Source organism: Pezoporus wallicus, unplaced genomic scaffold (genome assembly GCF_028554395.1).
Source record: "Pezoporus wallicus isolate ANWC-B61680 ecotype Strahan unplaced genomic scaffold, APGP_CSIRO_Pwel_v1 contig_8188, whole genome shotgun sequence".
Classification (NCBI taxonomy): domain Eukaryota; kingdom Metazoa; phylum Chordata; class Aves; order Psittaciformes; family Psittacidae; genus Pezoporus; species Pezoporus wallicus.
In genome coordinates this window covers 705,933-723,609 of record NW_026640104.1, presented here as the reverse complement: position 1 = coordinate 723,609, position 17,677 = coordinate 705,933, and the positions used below count along the sequence as shown (strand labels likewise).

The 17,677-nt window shown below is 42.9% G+C and overlaps 1 long non-coding RNA gene across 1 annotated transcript in view; it reads right to left on the bottom strand.

Annotated features, from left to right (window-relative positions):
- The window catches only part of LOC130603480 (uncharacterized), a 37,551-nt gene extending 21,527 nt beyond the window's left edge, over positions 1-16,024 (bottom strand). Inside the window, exons 1-2 of the long non-coding RNA XR_008973190.1 lie at positions 15,900-16,024; positions 11,675-11,782 (exon numbers count right to left, since the gene is read on the bottom strand). This is a non-coding gene — a long non-coding RNA (uncharacterized LOC130603480). The remainder of the gene's footprint in view (positions 1-11,674; positions 11,783-15,899) is intronic.
- Positions 16,025-17,677: the final 1,653 nt, after the last annotated feature.

The window sequence follows — 17,677 nt, the reverse complement described above, 5'->3', positions numbered from 1 at the left end:
AAAACCGAACTATATTGCACTGATAGATTCAGAATGCCAGAAATTACACTCATCTGTGTCTGAGGGTGACCTGTATTTCAGTGTGTTCCTCTGAATAACAGAGTACAAATAGGCTATATTTTTGTACTAATCAAATTGGGATGCATTTTCATCCAATTATTTTTTGCCTGTATGACCAGTGAAAGCTAGAAAGCATATACATTTGTCTAAATAAATGTAGTGGCATTTTGTGTGGATTCTGTTTGGAAGCAGATGGCTATGAAGACAAGTCTTAGCAAGTATTTTAACAGAATAGAATAAATACTGTATAAACAACTATTTGTATATAAATAAGTCTTGCTGTATTCCCGTAGGGTTTGAATTCTGCTGCGGTTCAAACTAAAGGACAACAGAATTTTCCCAAAGAAGCTCATGTGTCTTCTTCCTCTCCCACTATAATTGGAGGCAGAAGCTATTTTAAAAGCAGCTTTTCTTTTTACCAATTCATTAAACATTAATTTTCTCTGAAAATATTTCTCTATATCAATTGCTCTATAATAAACCAAGATATTCTACAGCTCTGAGTCCAGTTTCTGCTCCCAGGAAAGAAGTTTAAGGGTTCTGACACAGGTCTGGTCTTCAGGTGGTCTGGATCTTCTTCTGTACCTACTTTTCTCCTACTTCATGCCTTAGATAAGTCAGTCTCTGAATCTCAATTGTCTTCCTTGAAAAATGAAGCTAATTCTCTCCTGCCTCACAGGGAATTTAGAAGCTTTAACAAAGTAGGGTGAGACAACAGCAGTTTGAAGAACAGCAAAGAAATATCAGTAAAAGAACAAGTTCTGCTTGGCAAAATTCAGTATTGACTTCAATATCTAAAAAACACAGAAGGGAAAATTCTGTTTGCAAACGCAGAGAAATGCACACACACCAGTAGACACTGTAGTCTCAGCACTTTTCTTCAAGGATCTAAGAGAATGCCCTTTGCAGATGTTTTTAGTTCCATGAATCACATTATTCACTAGTTTTGAAAAGCAAATCTGTTCTACTTGCACAGTTTCATTCAGCTATATATGAAGAAAGAATTCGCATCCATCAGTCTTTCTCAGCTATCTTTGATCTGGGAGCTGCAGCGATCTGGAGGGTGTACCACCTACATTCTGCTATAGTGGGAGCAATGCTCAGTTTTGCTAGGCATCTGGGGTGTTTATCATTAGACAAGATAATAATAGCAAATTACTTCAAAGATATTTAAGGCTGAGGCTGTTACCCTTTTGCCTATCCTCATTGGTATCACCTAATAAAACACTGACCCCTTCGGTCGAGTGATGTGATGGCTGTGCGTTGGCCAGCCATGTTACAGCAGCACCAGGACACTGGTACAGAGCTAGAAGCATTCGTCACTCACTAAGCAGGAGAAAGCAGTGAGTGACAGAGCAAAGGTGGGCTACAGTGAATGTGGGCACGGTGGGGAAGGGAGACAACCAGCCAGGGAGGGAGGGACTGAAAGCTTAATATTTCTTTACAGTGAGGGTGCTGAGGTGCTGGCACAGGGTGCCCCATCCCTGGCAGTGTTCAAGGCCAGGTTGGACACAGGGGCTTGGAGCAAGCTGCTCTAGTGGAAGGTGTCCCTACCCGTGGCAGGGGTTGGAGCTGGATGAGCTTTAAGGTCCCTTCCAACACAAACCAGGCTGGGATTCTGTGATCATTCTAGCTCATCTGAGCACTGGGGGCAACTCACTAATGAAAAGGTAGCACATTTGTGTCAGATGGGCTGCTCTGGAGAAGAGGCATTGACTGTGATGAGATTGAGCAGCACACTGAAAAGAAGACCCTGGGTAGAGTGAGCAGTGATGAGAGAGTGGCTGACAGGAAGCTGTGAGTAAAGGATGACAGGGATGAGATGAAATGGGACTAGGAACTGCAAATGTCTAAAAAGCCAAACAAGCATTATGGCATACCAGGAGCTGCTAAATTTAGATCTGGGTCGGTTTTGCTTAGGGAATGGGTTGACCCTCAAACGAACTTTGTTAGCTGGCTCATAGAAATCTAGGTATACATGTTTTAGAGAAGGGAAGACGGAAAACAAGAACAATTTGTTTGAGGACTGTGATCTGTGCAGGGTAATTGTAGCTGCAAGAGACTTTTATGTCATCACACAACAGTTTATTACAAAAATCCTTCCAGGTAACTTCAGCCATATGTGGAAACTGCTCAGTAGGGTATTTTATGAGGAAAATAAACCAGTATGAATTGTGTCTGGATTCCAAATGTTGTTAGAAAGGAAATCATAACACAGTATGTGACATTGCAGTGAACCATTGCATTATGATACTCCAGTCACTGATTCTAGCTGGGAAGTGATTAATACAGCTCACAGACATGGAGATTAGATACATCAGTGCCTTGCTGGCCAGAGGGTGAGCTCTGACACCAGTTTACCACTGGGTAGGACATAACCAGCTCTCCCAGTAGTCACTTAGACAATATAATAAAGACTTCTGAACATGGTAACCTCTTTCCTTCTGGCAGAGTTACAGACATCCCTCTCCCTGACCGGTCCAGAGAGATTTTATTCATGACCACACGTTTCACATTAAGTATTGGATTACAGCAGTGCAGTATGAGAGGTCAGCCGCAGAGAAGACTCAGAGCAACTCTGCCTCTGTTGTATGTCCACATAAGGGTGGATTATCACATAATTGCTGCATGTGCTGGTGTTCTACTGATTTCTGTTCTGGCAGTTGGAAGATACCTGTGTGTTTCAGAGCAATAGTCTAATGCTCTTGAGAAAGCACTTAAATAAGGCCTTTCTCTACAGCGCACCTAATATTTCCATGCAATTTTCCTCTGGGTCTGAAATGTGCTGTGGCTGCAGAGGTTTTCTTGGAAAGCTAAAGGGGAAAGTAAATTTAATTTGACTGTTTCTTAGTTACCTGACCTTTCATATTCTGTGGCATTGGGATTTTCCAATAGTCTAGAATCCCAATTAGCTGCTTCCCTCATAATTACCTCCTTTCTTTCTCAATCCTCCTATGATCGTTTTGGTTGCTTCCTGGGAACTGGACTTCCACAAACAAATATAAACAAATGGGATAAGATCTTCAGCCGGGGTAATTCATGGTGTCATTTGCTGACTTCAAGCTAGTCCAGTACTGAAATAAAATGAAAAACACTGAAAATTCAGCTGAAAAACTTCAAGTATCATGATTCTTCTGTACGTTTTCCTTCAAATTCATTGATGGACCTGGATGGCATATGCACTTCTTCTGTTTCTCAAAATAGAAATAGATGAAAAGTGCAGGATGTTTTTGCTTTTATCTTTGCGTGCAGTAATAGTTTATCATAGACTCCAATAGCCTTTCTGTTGTAGCAAGGGCTTAAATTCTACAGAGGGCAAAACTCATTAATTTTTTACTAAACTGTGCCTTTTATGTGCTGGTTTTCACAAACCAGTTGTTCTCTTCTGAGACAGCTTCTTCCTATGATGATTTTCTTTAACTCAGAAATTAAACTCGAGTTCCAGCTATGGACATTTTCATTTCACATGCTAAATTGTCACAACCAAAGGCAGAATCTCTGCTGAACAGGTTTGGAAACATCTGGCTCTTTTCTTTCGACTTTTCAAGCTAATTATCTCAGTGCAGATTGTGATTGCTAAGTATGAAATTAAGCTGCCCAGCCACAGCAGTCTTGGAGAGTTTGGGGTTTTGGGTTTTTTCCTCACCCTTTGTAACTATTTTCCCCACAGCCTTAAATCATGCTGAAATGGAAACAGTAAAAATATGTACCCAGAGAGCAGTTCACATGTGCTGGCACTCTGAAACACCACCACAGGAATTTCTTGCTGTGTCTTACAAGAACCGTCCGCTTTGTGCAGAAACCAGGGAATGAGGAAGGCTCAAGTATTGGGAACAGCAATGGAAAAGTTGCACTCATGGGAGACATTGCCATCGACCTGGTCCATACAGGCTGGAATAGGGACAGATTGAAAGGATAGATATCTTGTGAGAGCCCTGCCATGGAGTCATGCATCCAGCTCTGGGGCAACAGCACAGGAGGGACATGGAGCTGTGGGAGTGAGGCCAGAGGAGGCCATGGAGATGCTGCAAGGGCTGGAGCAGCTCTGCTCTGGAGCCAGGCTGAGAGAGCTGGGCTGGGTCAGCCTGGAGAAGAGAAGGCTCCTGAAGGGGAGACCTGAGAGCAGCTCCAGTGCCTAAAGGGGCTGCAGGAAACCTGGAGAGGGGCTTGGGACAAGGGATGTAGGGACAGGCCAAGGGGAATGGCTTTAACCTGCCAGAGGGGAGACTGAGATGAGCTCTTAGGCAGAAGCTCTTCCCTGTGAGGGTGCTGAGGCACTGGCACAGGGTGCCCAGAGAAGCTGTGGCTGCCCCATCCCTGGCAGTGTTCAAGGCCAGGTTGGACACAGGGGCTTGGAGCAAGCTGCTCTAGTGGAAGGTGTCCCTGCCCCTGGCAGGGGTTGGAGCTGGGTGAGCTTTAAGGTCCCTTCCAACACAAACCAGGCTGGGATTCTATGATTCTATGATATTAACCCAGGGATATGAACCTCCTGGTGCTGCAGAAAGCCATGTCTGTTTGGGCTGTAAAGGTCTGCCCATGGAGTATTTCTGATCCGCTGCATCCATGGTGGTCAGTGGCACTTGGAAAGCCCAGGTCTCTTTCCTTGCTCGCTGTCTTTTGTGCATCACCCAAGTGCACAATTGTAAAACAGTGGCCACAGATCTCACGAGAAGAGATCCCAGTCTCACTGTGATTCACCCTGTCCATAAAACGAGGGCAAGGAGCTACATGACAAGAATCATAAAACCCTGTGTGACACTGCGGTGGCACAGGCAGAAGAACTATGGGTAGAAAGTAAAGTACGAAAGGAGCTAGAAACCAACTTTATTAAACTCTGGTGAGGATGACGTGGTCTCCAGTTTCATCTGCTGATGAAACTATCGCTCCTGTCATCTTCATTAGGACAGCATTGCTTCACTTTGGCTGTCTGCTTTGAGGACAGATGCTCTGCTTGGCAGCATTACCCCCAGGAAATTCAAAGAGAATGGATTGAAAACATGTCAGCTTTGGAGGGACCAGGCTTGGTTGGTTTCTTTTCCCTCCCTTTCTTCCCAAAAGGAGCAGAAATGCTGAAGGAACAGATCGTTCCTTTATCATGTAGCACCCTGCTCCAGCTCCAGACCCACACCTCAGCCTCTCCTCCCCTCATCTTTCTCTATGCCAGGTAGTCTAACACACGTTCTCACGCTGAGGAAGGAAAACAACAAATCAGAGTGAACTAACCAACCTTTCCATACAGCTTGGAAAACTCCAGGGAGAGACTGCAGGCATTTCTGTTTCCGAACAGGACTCAGACAAGGAGGTGAGGGCTAAGTGAGAGTGAAGGTTCAGAAGATGGGAAGGAAATCATTAAGGAGGAAAGGATGTGCTCCGTGTAGGCAATCCACATAACGTGGTAGATGGAGGGTCAGGCACACATGGGTTTCCCAACTTCAGCAAAGTTTTCCAGAGATAAGTGCATTGCTTGGGCAGAGGCACATGCCAGCAACACTCATTATTCTACTCAACAGACATCTGTCATTTTTCTGCACCACTTGATTCATGTATCCCAAATTGTATCTTAGGAACCAGAACAGGCTTTCTGCCATGGAAATGAAAAATAGTAATTTCTAATAAAGAATGAAGTTAGTTGAAAAGCCAGCTTTCTTTGTAAATGACAGATGGTGCTTTGGTTGTAAAGGGTGAGGGGAGTCATCCATTAGCGCTACTCCTTATGCTGCATTCCTCTTTTTAATTATGTAAATGCACTCAGACACCATGCATGGATGCAGGTTTATGGGAGAAACTGTATCTTCACTATTTTACTAATGTTCATGGTCACTCTTTAAGACATTAAAAAGCCCAAGTCACAAGCACTTGAAACACTTTATAGGAATGCGGATATAAGCATAATGAAAGGTCAAAGAAGGGGATTCTCCCCCTTTACTGTGCTATGGGGAGCCCCCCTCCTGCAGCCCTGATCCAACAGCACAAGAGGGACATGGAGCTGCAGGAGCGAGGCCAGAGAAGGTCACAGAGATGCTGCGAGGGCTGGAGCAGCTCTGCTCTGGAGCCAGGCTGAGAGAGCTGGGCTGGGTCAGCCTGGAGAAGAGAAGGCTCCTGAAGGGGAGACCTGAGAGCAGCTCCAGTGCCTAAATGGGCTACAGGAAACCTGGAGAGGGGCTTGGGACAAGGGTCTGTAGGGACAGGCCAAGGGGAATGGCTTTAACCTGCCAGAGGGGAGATCTAGAAGTACCTGCTCTAGTGGAAGGTGTCCCTGCCCATGGCAGGGGGGTGCAACTGGGTGAGCTTTAAGGTCCCTTCCAACCCAAACCAATCTGGGATTCTATGATTCTATGACATGGGGGACCCAACATACCAAGCTTCATGCCGCAGTTTGTACATGGAGTTTGCGTATATGCTCTGCTGTAGGTAGCTGAGTGGAGCACATATACATAAACTATTTTTAATCTCATGTGCAGTTTAAGGAAGTCACTATCAGTGTTACGTGATGTTATCCATACCTTCTGGAGAGACTTTAGTATATTTACTAAACTCAGAGTATTTTGGGGGCCCCTGGAGCCACAGGTTGCTTAGCCACAGATGTACACATCGAGATGTGAAGTTCCCAGGTCCTGTGCACACAACCTGCAAGCAGGATTCAGAGCTCCTTTATCCCTTCCTCTCCCCAGTGTGTTCCTCCAACCTCCATATGCATCCTTTTGTTTGTACAGCATGTCATTTCAGGCTTGCGTATGCTCTTCTTGGGCTTATATCAAAGGCTTATGATAACACATACAACACACATGGCTCTCCAGCCTGTGACCAACTGCCTGGAAAGCTAACCACAGTTCTGCTTGTGACTGTGGGAAGAGGAGATCCCATCTTCTGTGTGGCTCAGCATTGCTATGTTTGGCATTTTCATTTAAGCTGTGTCATTATAGGAGGCCCTGTGATACTGTGAGCCAGAGGTTTGTGATTTTCCTTTCAATGAGCTTTAAATCTTTACAGACAAGGTAATTAATCACATTGCCAGCATGTGGAGGGATTCCACGCTTCAGTTGTGATTGTAGCTGCCTAACTATGAATTACTATCAGTTTGTAGACACCTGCATTCACCTGTTGGAAGCACACCCAACATACCCAAGGTCAGCAGCTTGCTGAAGTTTGGGAGCTGGAGAGGCTGAGTCCTGTGACATTGGTTCTCAGGAGATGAAGTTGTGGGCCAGAAAGAATCAAGCTGTTCTTGGAGCAAGCTGCTCTAGTGAAAGGTGTCCCTGCCCATGGCAGGGGTCAGAACTGGATGAGATTTAAGGTCCCTTCCAACACAAACCATTCTAGGATTCCCTCCTCAGGAGATGAAGGGAATCACAGCGGCATTACTAAAAGAGCAAGCCTCAATGCAAACATCCTTCTCCATTTACCTTATTCAGGTCATATTTGTGAATATTAATTTACTGCATATTTCCTTAATTATTTTTCCTCTTGAAGGACAAGTTGTGGAATGGTTGCCCTGAAGAATTAACACTAAACAGGGTTAAAGTGACATATGCAAGGGAAGACATATTTGGTTGTTGGTGGGCTACAGGGATTTTGAAGTGTTGGATCCCTCAAAGGCCCATGCCTTGCTCATGATCATTCCTTGGTACAAGGCTCAACAAATGGTACAGTTTTCAGGTCATGAGTCAGTGGTGACTTGTGCAGCCCTTCCATCACACCCTGAGTGTCTGCAGCGTTGATGCTGTCTCCACCGCTCCACCTTGGAGGATCTGATCCACCTCTCTCCTCACAAAATTGAGTTACAGGGTAGCAGAATGGAGATGAGCAAGCCACATATGCAGAAGACAAGGATGAGAATGAAGATGAGGATGAGAGGAACTCATCCTCATGAGAGGGAGCCCCAACACCCACTGCCCTCCAAGCAGAGGTGGGAAGTGCAAACATACAGCAAGTGGCCCATTACTGGCCAAGTCTCATCTCTCATCACTTAGTCATCAGGAGTCAGTGCTGACCTCATATTTACTTTGCCATGGTACCTTCCCCTTGCCAAGTACATGACCATCAGCACTTCGGTGTATGTTTATACAGCCAAGCTGACAGAAGGCTTAAGGCAGACAGGAAGCCTATGGTGTTTCAAAACACTTCACTGTCAATCTCAAATGATGTTTAATGAGGTTCCTGCTGTGAAACAATTTCCAAAGGCAGGTGTCTAAAGTTACAGGACACTCAATGTTTGGGTATAGGTCTCTAACAGAAGGACCTGAATAAATAAAAGAAACCACTTCACTACTTACCATATAAAAATACAAAGACCAATTTAGCCTGTGAGTAAGCCTTTGAAATCCTATGTGAATTAGTCATTTAAAATCCTATTATTGCCTGCTCCTTTCATAACTTCAACCACTTACACCACTAATTTCATAAAGCCATCATCATTATTGTCACGAGGTTTCTGCTTAACAAATAAAGCAATGCTCTCACACTGACTGTCCCTTACCACTGCCCCTGATTTCCCACAAAAAGTTGAGAAGGGTCATATAAGTAGGCACTGGTCCACCAGAACTGCAGAAAGAGTGTAAAGTAAAATCAGCAGAGTGGCTCACGTCTTGCAGCCAAAGCCAGTGGCTCAACTAACTCAGCTGCTCAGGTACCACAGGGAAAGGCAGGAAATTAAAGACCAAGAAAGATATTATAATTTTCTGTAAAAATCGTCTTGGGGTAACCAGAAGAATTATCTATTTGAAGGGTAGTACAAGATCAAGTGGGGTTATATAGAGAGAGATAGATATAGATACGTATATAGGTCTTGAATATGTTTAAGTGTGAAATTAGAAGGTCTGTAATCACCACACTGAATTTTAGAAACCCTCCATCAAACACAGTGGTGGAAGAAAGAACAGAAATTGTTTTAAGATGGATCTTTGCAGCTTTCTGGGTGGGATTTGGTAAGAGAACAGAAAGAATCCTTAGGTTAGAAATTAAAGGCTTTGAAAGATGGTGTTCCCCACAAGGCTCTGAAAGGAGATTAGTTGAGTAGTTGTTGATGAACTCTGATTGAACCATATTTAGGCTATTAATGAATTTGGTTCTTCTGGCTGCTGGTTGCTTGAAAGAGCACAAGGGCTTTTTTTGACTTGGAGACATTTTGCTTGCCTTCTACCAAATCAGCAGGGCTGGGATATTTGGAAAGGTGCGAGGCCACCCCCCATTGTATTCAGAGCTGTTTTCAGGATGCAGGTGGTGTGGACAGTCAAAGCTACACAGCCATCAGTTCTCAACATGGTCAAATGGGCATCACACACCACAATGTCTTGGCCATTTTAGGCATTCTGGAATGCTGCCATTGGCTTTGTACTCTCTCTTTGGTATGCTGGCATTCTAATGGCTTTAAGGTTTTTTTACTGATCATAATGTTTTTTTTCCATAGGGCCTTAAAAAGCTCATAGAAAATACAATTCCCAGCTCCTCAATGTTATACTATAGGTGAAATTGCTTGCAGCAGACTAGGCACTGAAAAACAAATGCTTTAATTATACCAGCTTTATGATACATTTTATTTAAAAGAGTCTTTTCATTCGGCATCCACGAGTTTTACTATTACATTGATCTCGGAAGAAATAAGCAATGGTTGCGGGACCTCAGGATTTTCATTATCTGTTACTCTATAGTCAAGACTATCCCAAGAGAGAACAAATCCAGGGGGAAAAGATACAAAGAAACAGAATAATACATTATAAGAAAAAAAGGAAAAGAAAAAGAAAGCTACTGTAGCCAATACTTGCTCTTTTTCCTCCGGAGCTATTAATCTCTGCAAAGCTGTACCACTGTGCTAATAAGTTTCTGGGAAAGGACTTGGCAAATCTGAAATGAATTCCAGGCCTCTGATAATGAAAAAGGCTGCAGGATCATTTGCTTACCAAAGAAAAATAAAAAAACACCTTTAAAAAAAAAAAAGGCTGCTTAGAATAATTTGTTTTTAAAAAGCCACAGAGAAGTCAGACCTGCCCTCAGTGAGGTTAGACTGAAGACTATTTATAGAATTTCCATAAGACTTTGTACTGGTTGCTAACATTTCATTGCAGGGAGTAACTGCTCCTTTCAGCTTCCAGCCTTCTTAACAATCTCAAGTTATTAAACTTGCTGAAAGAACAGGCTTTCGCTTATTCTTAGAGTTTGCACTCTTCAAGCTTGACAGAGATTTAACTGTAATGTAAATTACTGCGTATATAAAGCTCCCAGCTCACTGACATCACTAAAACATTATGTTTTCATAAGATAAAATATAATTAGGACATTTATTATTTTCTAGGATCTTAAATTGCCTACAGATTGTTTGTTTAGTGTAAGTAAATTAAATTAAGCCTTGCTGAGAGCAAAACAATATAAGCATTTGAATGTGGGACAGGAGATGGTCAGTGTTTGAAGATCAGCATTTAAGAGTAAAAGCATAGAATCATAGACTCACAGAATGGCTTGGGTGGTGAAGGACCTTAAGATCATGTAGTTCCAACCCCCCTGCCATGGGCAGGGACATCTTGCACTAGACCGTGTCAGCCAAGACTCTGTTCAACCTGGCCTTGAACGCTGCCAGGGATGGAACATTCACAACTTCCTTGGGCAACCCATTCCAGTGCCTCACCACCCTTACAGTAAAGAACTTCTTCCTTATATCTAACCTGAACTTCCCCTGTCTAAGTGTGAATCCATTACCTCTTGCCCTATCAGTACAATCCCCGATGAAGAGATATTAGATACTCTGACATTGAGAAATCTGTTGAAAGTCTGTATTCAAAACCCAGTATGGAAAGAATTGACCTTGAGGTGTGCCAAAGGAATAAGGGAAATATGAAAACTGACAAAAGTTTGTTTCTCATCTTTGAAGTACATAATTGGTATTTTTGCATTCTCCTGCTCTAATCTGTACTTAATCCGTTTATACTGAAGGGCTCCTTCATGTATTCTTACTGCCAGTTTCAATCTGTTCATGTAATCCATACAACTAATTTTCTGCTTTTATTTCTGGGCCGTATGAAAGCCAGTGATTTGAACCCTTTAGGATCTGTATGTGTCTTCTGAGAAGACTTCAGATTGGTGGATTTTTGGATGAACTATAGCTTAGTTGTCATTCCCACTTCTAATAAAACAATTAGTGCTTTCAAAGTACACTTTCATTTTCACAACAGAGCTTATTTTTGCTCTTGAGTTTTGAATACAACATGCCAGAAACCCTGTGTTTTCATAATACCAGTTTGAAAACCCATACATTTGAAACATTTTTCAGCAACCAAGTGTGGTAAATTGAAGGAATCTGTTAACATATTGATTGCTTTGAGGAGTGCTTTAAATTAGCTTTCTGTTCCTCTCCATATGGTTTTCCATTAAATTTAAATAAATTAAAGTTCAATTATCTGGAAGAGAGGCACCGAGTCCTCCACAAGTCGCTGGATGAATTGCCGCTCAACCAACTCTATGAGGAATTCATCAGGACGTCTGCCTTTAGGAACTGTGGACCTAACGCTTCCTCTTTGAGACAAGATCTCAACACAGGTGCCAAGAACACTTTCAGAAATAGCCCTGCAATTGGAATTTACTTTCTTTCTGCACAATTATGGGGAAAAAAACAACGAAAACAAACCTGAAGTTCATCAAGTGGAGAAGCTCCGCACTGACACGCACAACAGTTTGCAGTCTGCAGAGGAGCAGCAGACATAAACAGGATATGCCACAGATGGTGTCTTTCATTCTGAAATTAAAAATCATTAAAACAGAATTTAGCTTGTATCTGCTCGTTGGCTCAGCAGGCAGAGGAGGGAAAGGAGAAGGGTGACCAGCAACCGCACTATTCACAGATATGGGTCAAACCCAACCCATTCCCAAACAGCGTAGCTTTGAGCTATATACAAAGATGTTTTGCAAGAACTTCAGAACATCTGGAGGATGCAGAACAAGCCCAGGATGTCCTCTTTCACTATTCGTCACCTATTTGCCCCATGTCCTTGCACATCCTTCCAGCTCCAGCCTATGTACAGCAGCCCTGGTACCAGCCAGCTCTTGGGAAGGGTGAGGAGCCATTTGATCTCATAAAGAAAAACAGAAATGTCATTCAGGACCTGTTGCTCTCATTCTCTTTTTTCTCTTTTTGGCATGCAGAAGAGCATAAAACATATCTGTCTTGCAACTTCTGTCAGCAGCAGGGATGATCCCAGAAGGCAAAACCTCTTCATTACAGTCCCTGCCTCAAAAGTCTCATTTGCCTCAGAAAGGGAATGCAGCTGTGAAAAACATCATCAGAAGGAAGAATAACTTAATAGGAGCATGACCTATGAGAAAAACACTGCCTCAAGGAGTTGTGAGACAAGCCCTATTTGCAGGAGACTGGGTATCCATGATTATGGCAGCCCCTGAGAGACTAGGGTGATGGGCTGTTGGGTCAAGCAGCGCACATGGGCTCCATGCTAGGGTGAAGCTGGGTCGTGCTGCCTGCTGTGAGCAATGGGAAGGGGTGAGCTAGAAGGGCTTGGCTGGTTTCTGAAATGATCAGAGAGACACAAAAATAGCAGCACAGCAAAACAGGGCTGGCAGTCATTTTCATGTAGTGGTTATCTCTACAGTGTAGCTCTGTGGATGTATGCAAAAAAGAAGAAAACTGAATTAGGGAACACACTTTTGTGTTGGAAGTGATGCATGCTCTCCCTGTATTGTAGATACAGCTATATCTGCTTTGTGCACATCTGACACATTACTTCATTTTTAAAATAACATACTGTATCAAGATTTTGCATGACCCATAGTGACATTTTTGAGGGTATGCAGGGGTGCTCAGCCCTGCACTGCTTTGAAATGTCCGTTTTCCTCTTCTCTCTGCCTAAATTGGGACTCTCAGCCTTAAAAGTCTATGCCCTGCTATAAAACTTCCCATACCTCCACCTCCTTAAGCCTCACCTCCAGTGGCCCCAGACCAGTTGTTCCTTTCACTGAACGTGCATTCATCCCTCCCAGCGTCTAACTGCTTTTACTATGTGAAAATACATTAAGTGACTGAATTATTTGTTTCTAAACAACTTGCCCTGAAATTGCTCGTTTGACCAGAAGCCTGGGTGCCTTGCAATTTGCTTTGCACACGTGGCAGCTCCAAAGGAGCCCTTAGCAGACGGGGGTCAATGAACAAAACGTCCCTTTTAGTGAGCCTTGGCATATTCACCCCCATACGAGCCACAGAGGCTATTGTCTATTGTGTCGAGGCTCTGTATTGCTGTAAGAGCAGAATTATTCATAGTAATGGCTCTATCCAGTTGATAGTCTCCAGTTTTAAAATTCCCAGAGTATGCATTTATTTGAAGAGATAAGACAATTACAGAGGTTTAAACTGGCTTTTATAGGACTATTAAATTTCCCAACAGCACCATAAAAATTAATAAAATCAACTGCTTCTATTGTACTAAAAAACAATTAAGGAAAAACAACATTAAGGACTGGGGTTTGGTTTGGTTTTTTTCCAAGGTTTTGGTGCTGCTGCTGTTTCTGTACCAACAGGTATAAATGGGGTTTGTTCCCTGGATTGGTTTCACTCACAGTCACAGGGCTCAAGCCCACGTTCACTCAGCTCCATCCAAAGCCAAGCAGCAAAGATGGGCATGGGGTGCAGGGCAGGAGGAGACACTGAGTGAATGAGAATGACAAAAACCTCAGTGCTGCAATAGGAATATATTGGTCAGTCAGTCCATAAGTCAAGATGAACGACACTCAGCTTGGCTAAAGCACATCATTGCTGTTTCTGCCCATCACAACTGCATGGATTTAAGTTTTGGTGATGATTTGTCCAGCTGGTATCCAGGAGGTCTTAATGTAGAAGCTTCTTCAGCTGGGTGCACTGCTGTTCCCAAATGCCTACGTTCACTGGTTCTCCTGCACCATGTAGTTCTATTTAAACTGTGTGGATGGCTGTGCAAAGATGGATGCTAGTCTTCCTGTGCACTCCTGAAAATGAAACTTTCCATTCCTGTAATACAGTGCTAAAAGTCTAACTCAGCCATACAAAACCAGCTCAGAGGCAGAAGCTGTCTAAATCATGCACTCCAAATTCTCCATTACATTAGTGGGGGAAAAAAATCCTTTCACGTTACCTCACTCAAGCTCCTTTAATCACTTTAAATCATTTTAAATCAGTTTGAATGACTATTATCAGTCATTTCATTTCCCTTGATAAGTGCCTTTTCCCTTGAAACCTTACTGCTTTCTACTACTGAGATGTTTTCAACCTGTACTTGGAACAGAACTTATTCCCTTTGGTATAATTTTCATTTTAACCTTTCCTCAATGGCCTAGAAATAATAGATTGCCAAAATTACTTTAATAGATTGGAAATTTAAACCTCACAGAGATAACCACCTAGATGATGTTACAACTCAATGATAAGGCAAAGAATAACAAATCTTAAAGGTTACTGAACTAAGACTTATGTTTTAGGGCAGCTGAAATACCATGTATTGTTACAGCTCTGCAATTAACTAACATTACCTAGTGTTATGGTTCCACATCCTATTTAAACCCTCCAGTCCGAAATTGCTTTCTTTAATGGTAACTCTGAAGGCAGTAATTACGTGTGCAGGAAAACAAATATTTTCAATATTCCCCTATGGTGTTCCCAATGCTCCAAGCTCTCTGGTTCTCTCTCCATAACCTTCTGGGCACTGGAGGAACCACTTTTTAGTTGAAATCTTCAGACTAATAATAATGTCTTCATCTTTTGGAGTTGGGAATGCAAACCATGGCAACCTGCTTAAAAATTCTTGTAGCTCTGGTAGCAAGCAGAAAATCTTTGTGAAATGGTGGAAGCAATTGGGAGTTTTCTTGCTCTCTAGTACCCAAATGACTCTTTCTTATAGAGTATTTCCTAGAGGATTGCTGGGTTTAATTCGTAACACCTCGTGTGACTGTTTCCTGCCTCTACAGTCTATGGTAGGATCTCAGCAAGCTGACAGGCTTTGTCTAAATGAGTTGAAATTTAACAGCTATTATCCCACAATCTTGTTTTTACAATGGCCTATGTACATAACTCGTTAGAAAAATGGTAGTGAATTTGAGCATTAGCCTCTAAATGACCAGCATGGTTGTGAACTAGAACAGGACAAGAAAAGTGGCTATACTCAGGCACCTCATCCTCTTCCCCATTCACAGCTCCATCCTCACTGAGCACTGAACCAGGACAGCTTCCCACTTTACGTATGAAAAGTCAGTGGGATTAGAGGTCAAAAGAGGCACTCTGGGGAGACATTTCAGCCACACTTTCTAAATGGAAGTTTAACACAGATTTAAGTACAGATTTAAGTACACACACCCCAGATATGGAGCTATCAAACTGGCTTTGACCAGCTGCACAGTCCCTTGCTCTGTTCCCCAGACATGGTGGCTGCCCTAAAAGATCCAATTCTGGATGAGTCCAAGATGCTAACTCTGAGACACAGGAAAGCTTTGAAGGTCAGTTCTATAGCTTTGATAGTTTCTTCCAAGCACCTTGCAGAGTGCTTCATGGTAAATAGAGCATATGGCTCCAGAAAGGTGACAAAAACCATTCTCTATCAATATTTGGACTAGATGACCTTTGAAGGTCCCTTCCAACCCAAACTATTCTAAGATTTTATGATTTTTGGGCCCCAGTTTGAAAATGGGATGCCCAGAGCAGTGCACTGTGATAAAGGCTTTAACTTTTATCCTGTGCCTAGGGCTGCATAACACACAGCTCTGCAGCTCCCCAGCACCACAGCCATCCTCACAGCCCAAACTTCAACCAGGGTAGTTGTGTGCACCCTCTACATTCCCCCAAAATAAGGTGGACCCCTGAAGTAAACCTGGTTACTTACCCCTCCAAGAATAGGCTCAAGTCTTGTTCCTTTAACTGTTGTTCCTGGTATATTGCAAATGCTCAGCTTCTAATGGGCTACTTGTGCAAAATACCTACTAAAAATACTTGGTAATTTCAGTTCTTGGACTGAGACAGCCGGTGCTAAAACATTCCCTTTGCATTGGGGTTTTCACTGTTGCAATCAACAGCTACAAAGACCCAGGAACAGCATCGTGTACTTAACATCTCTGTATTTATCTGCATACTATTTATTTTTAGCCTGCCTTTCTCAGTTGCTAGTGGGGAGATACTGCTTTGTGCTGCACTGGGCTTTCCTGATGTATCAGTCCTGGAATCGCAGAAAATATCGCTTCATTCAGTTTATGTACTCCTCCCATGTAAACGCTTTAGCATAGATACCCGAAAGAGGGTTGTTTTTTTTTTGTTTCCATGTGATATTTATGACAAACTATTTCCAAGATTTCCCATCTCCATCAGCAGTTTTCAGGAGTTATTTTCCAACTCAGGGAAATTGCGTTGTTCTACAGAGAATGAAAACAGAAGTATGCTTTATTTGTAATACATTTGCTTCAGGTCTTTTAAGAACCTAAGAATTTGAGGTCACTAGTGACCAAACTTCCTCCCTGACACAAGATTAGTGAAACATATGGCAGCAATTACCCTCATGGGAACTACCTGAGAAGGAAGGACCAGCTTTGCACAGCTTTTAAAGCAATCACAGTCATGCCCGAACAATTCCTTATCAGGGCGGGTTCCCACTTTCCCATTGCTCTTCTCCATGGATATCAAGTGCAAAAAAGGTGCATAGTGCAATATTTGCTTATTTTGCACCCAAAAAGAAAGTCCTGTGGGCTTTTTTCCTGACCCTAGAAGGGACAGCAACCAGTGTTGAATGACTGAGAGCTGGAACTCCCCAGTCCCATTAGGGGCATCATGCTATAGGTGCTCTCCTTACATTGCTGTGCAGCTGCAGAGCTCACCCGTGTAGGTGGGGTTTTGCTCCTCAGCACATATTTAGGATGATTCAAATCATCTTCAAAACCAAGCTGCTATATCATGGGCTGACCTCAGTAGAAATAAAATGAGAGTGAATGCATTATGAACATACCACATGGCATTAACTCATCACAGATGTGACAGGAGGATGGGAATTTTGCAGCGTGTTTTCTGCTCTCTGACCATCCTCAAGTTATTAAAATGTCACTGAGACATTCATAGCTTGAATCATATTTTTAAAGTGAGTTTCAATTTGGTGGACTCAAATCCTTTCCAGCAGAAAGCTTAGCTGTTACCTGTGCGACTCCATCCTCTGTCTGGGATGGGCTGCTGACCAGAGCTCACCAGGCTGGCAGGATCTTACGGTACATCCAGGCATGGACCCAACAACCACCTTTTGTGCCAGGTCATCTTCTAGCCTGAAGACAAGCTGCCAATGCTTCTGCATGGTGAAAATCCTCCCCAGCTGTAAATCACAATCCCAGCTATCTGAACAGACACCAGTGGCATCTGATGACATCTGCTTGACAAATCCAGCATGCTGGGTATCTCATGCTTGACAACTCTACAAATGCTTTTGCATTTGTGGTAATGGAAGGCTGTCAATCATAACTCTCCTATGTCTTTACCACACAACAGATACTTGACTTTATCATAAATAGTAGGGAGTTAATTGCTGCTCTTATGTGATCTACTCCAAAGCTGCCCCAGAAACATCATCGTCGCTAAACTGATTGCCTGGGCATGCCTTTAGTCCTCATAACATTTACTTTAACCTGA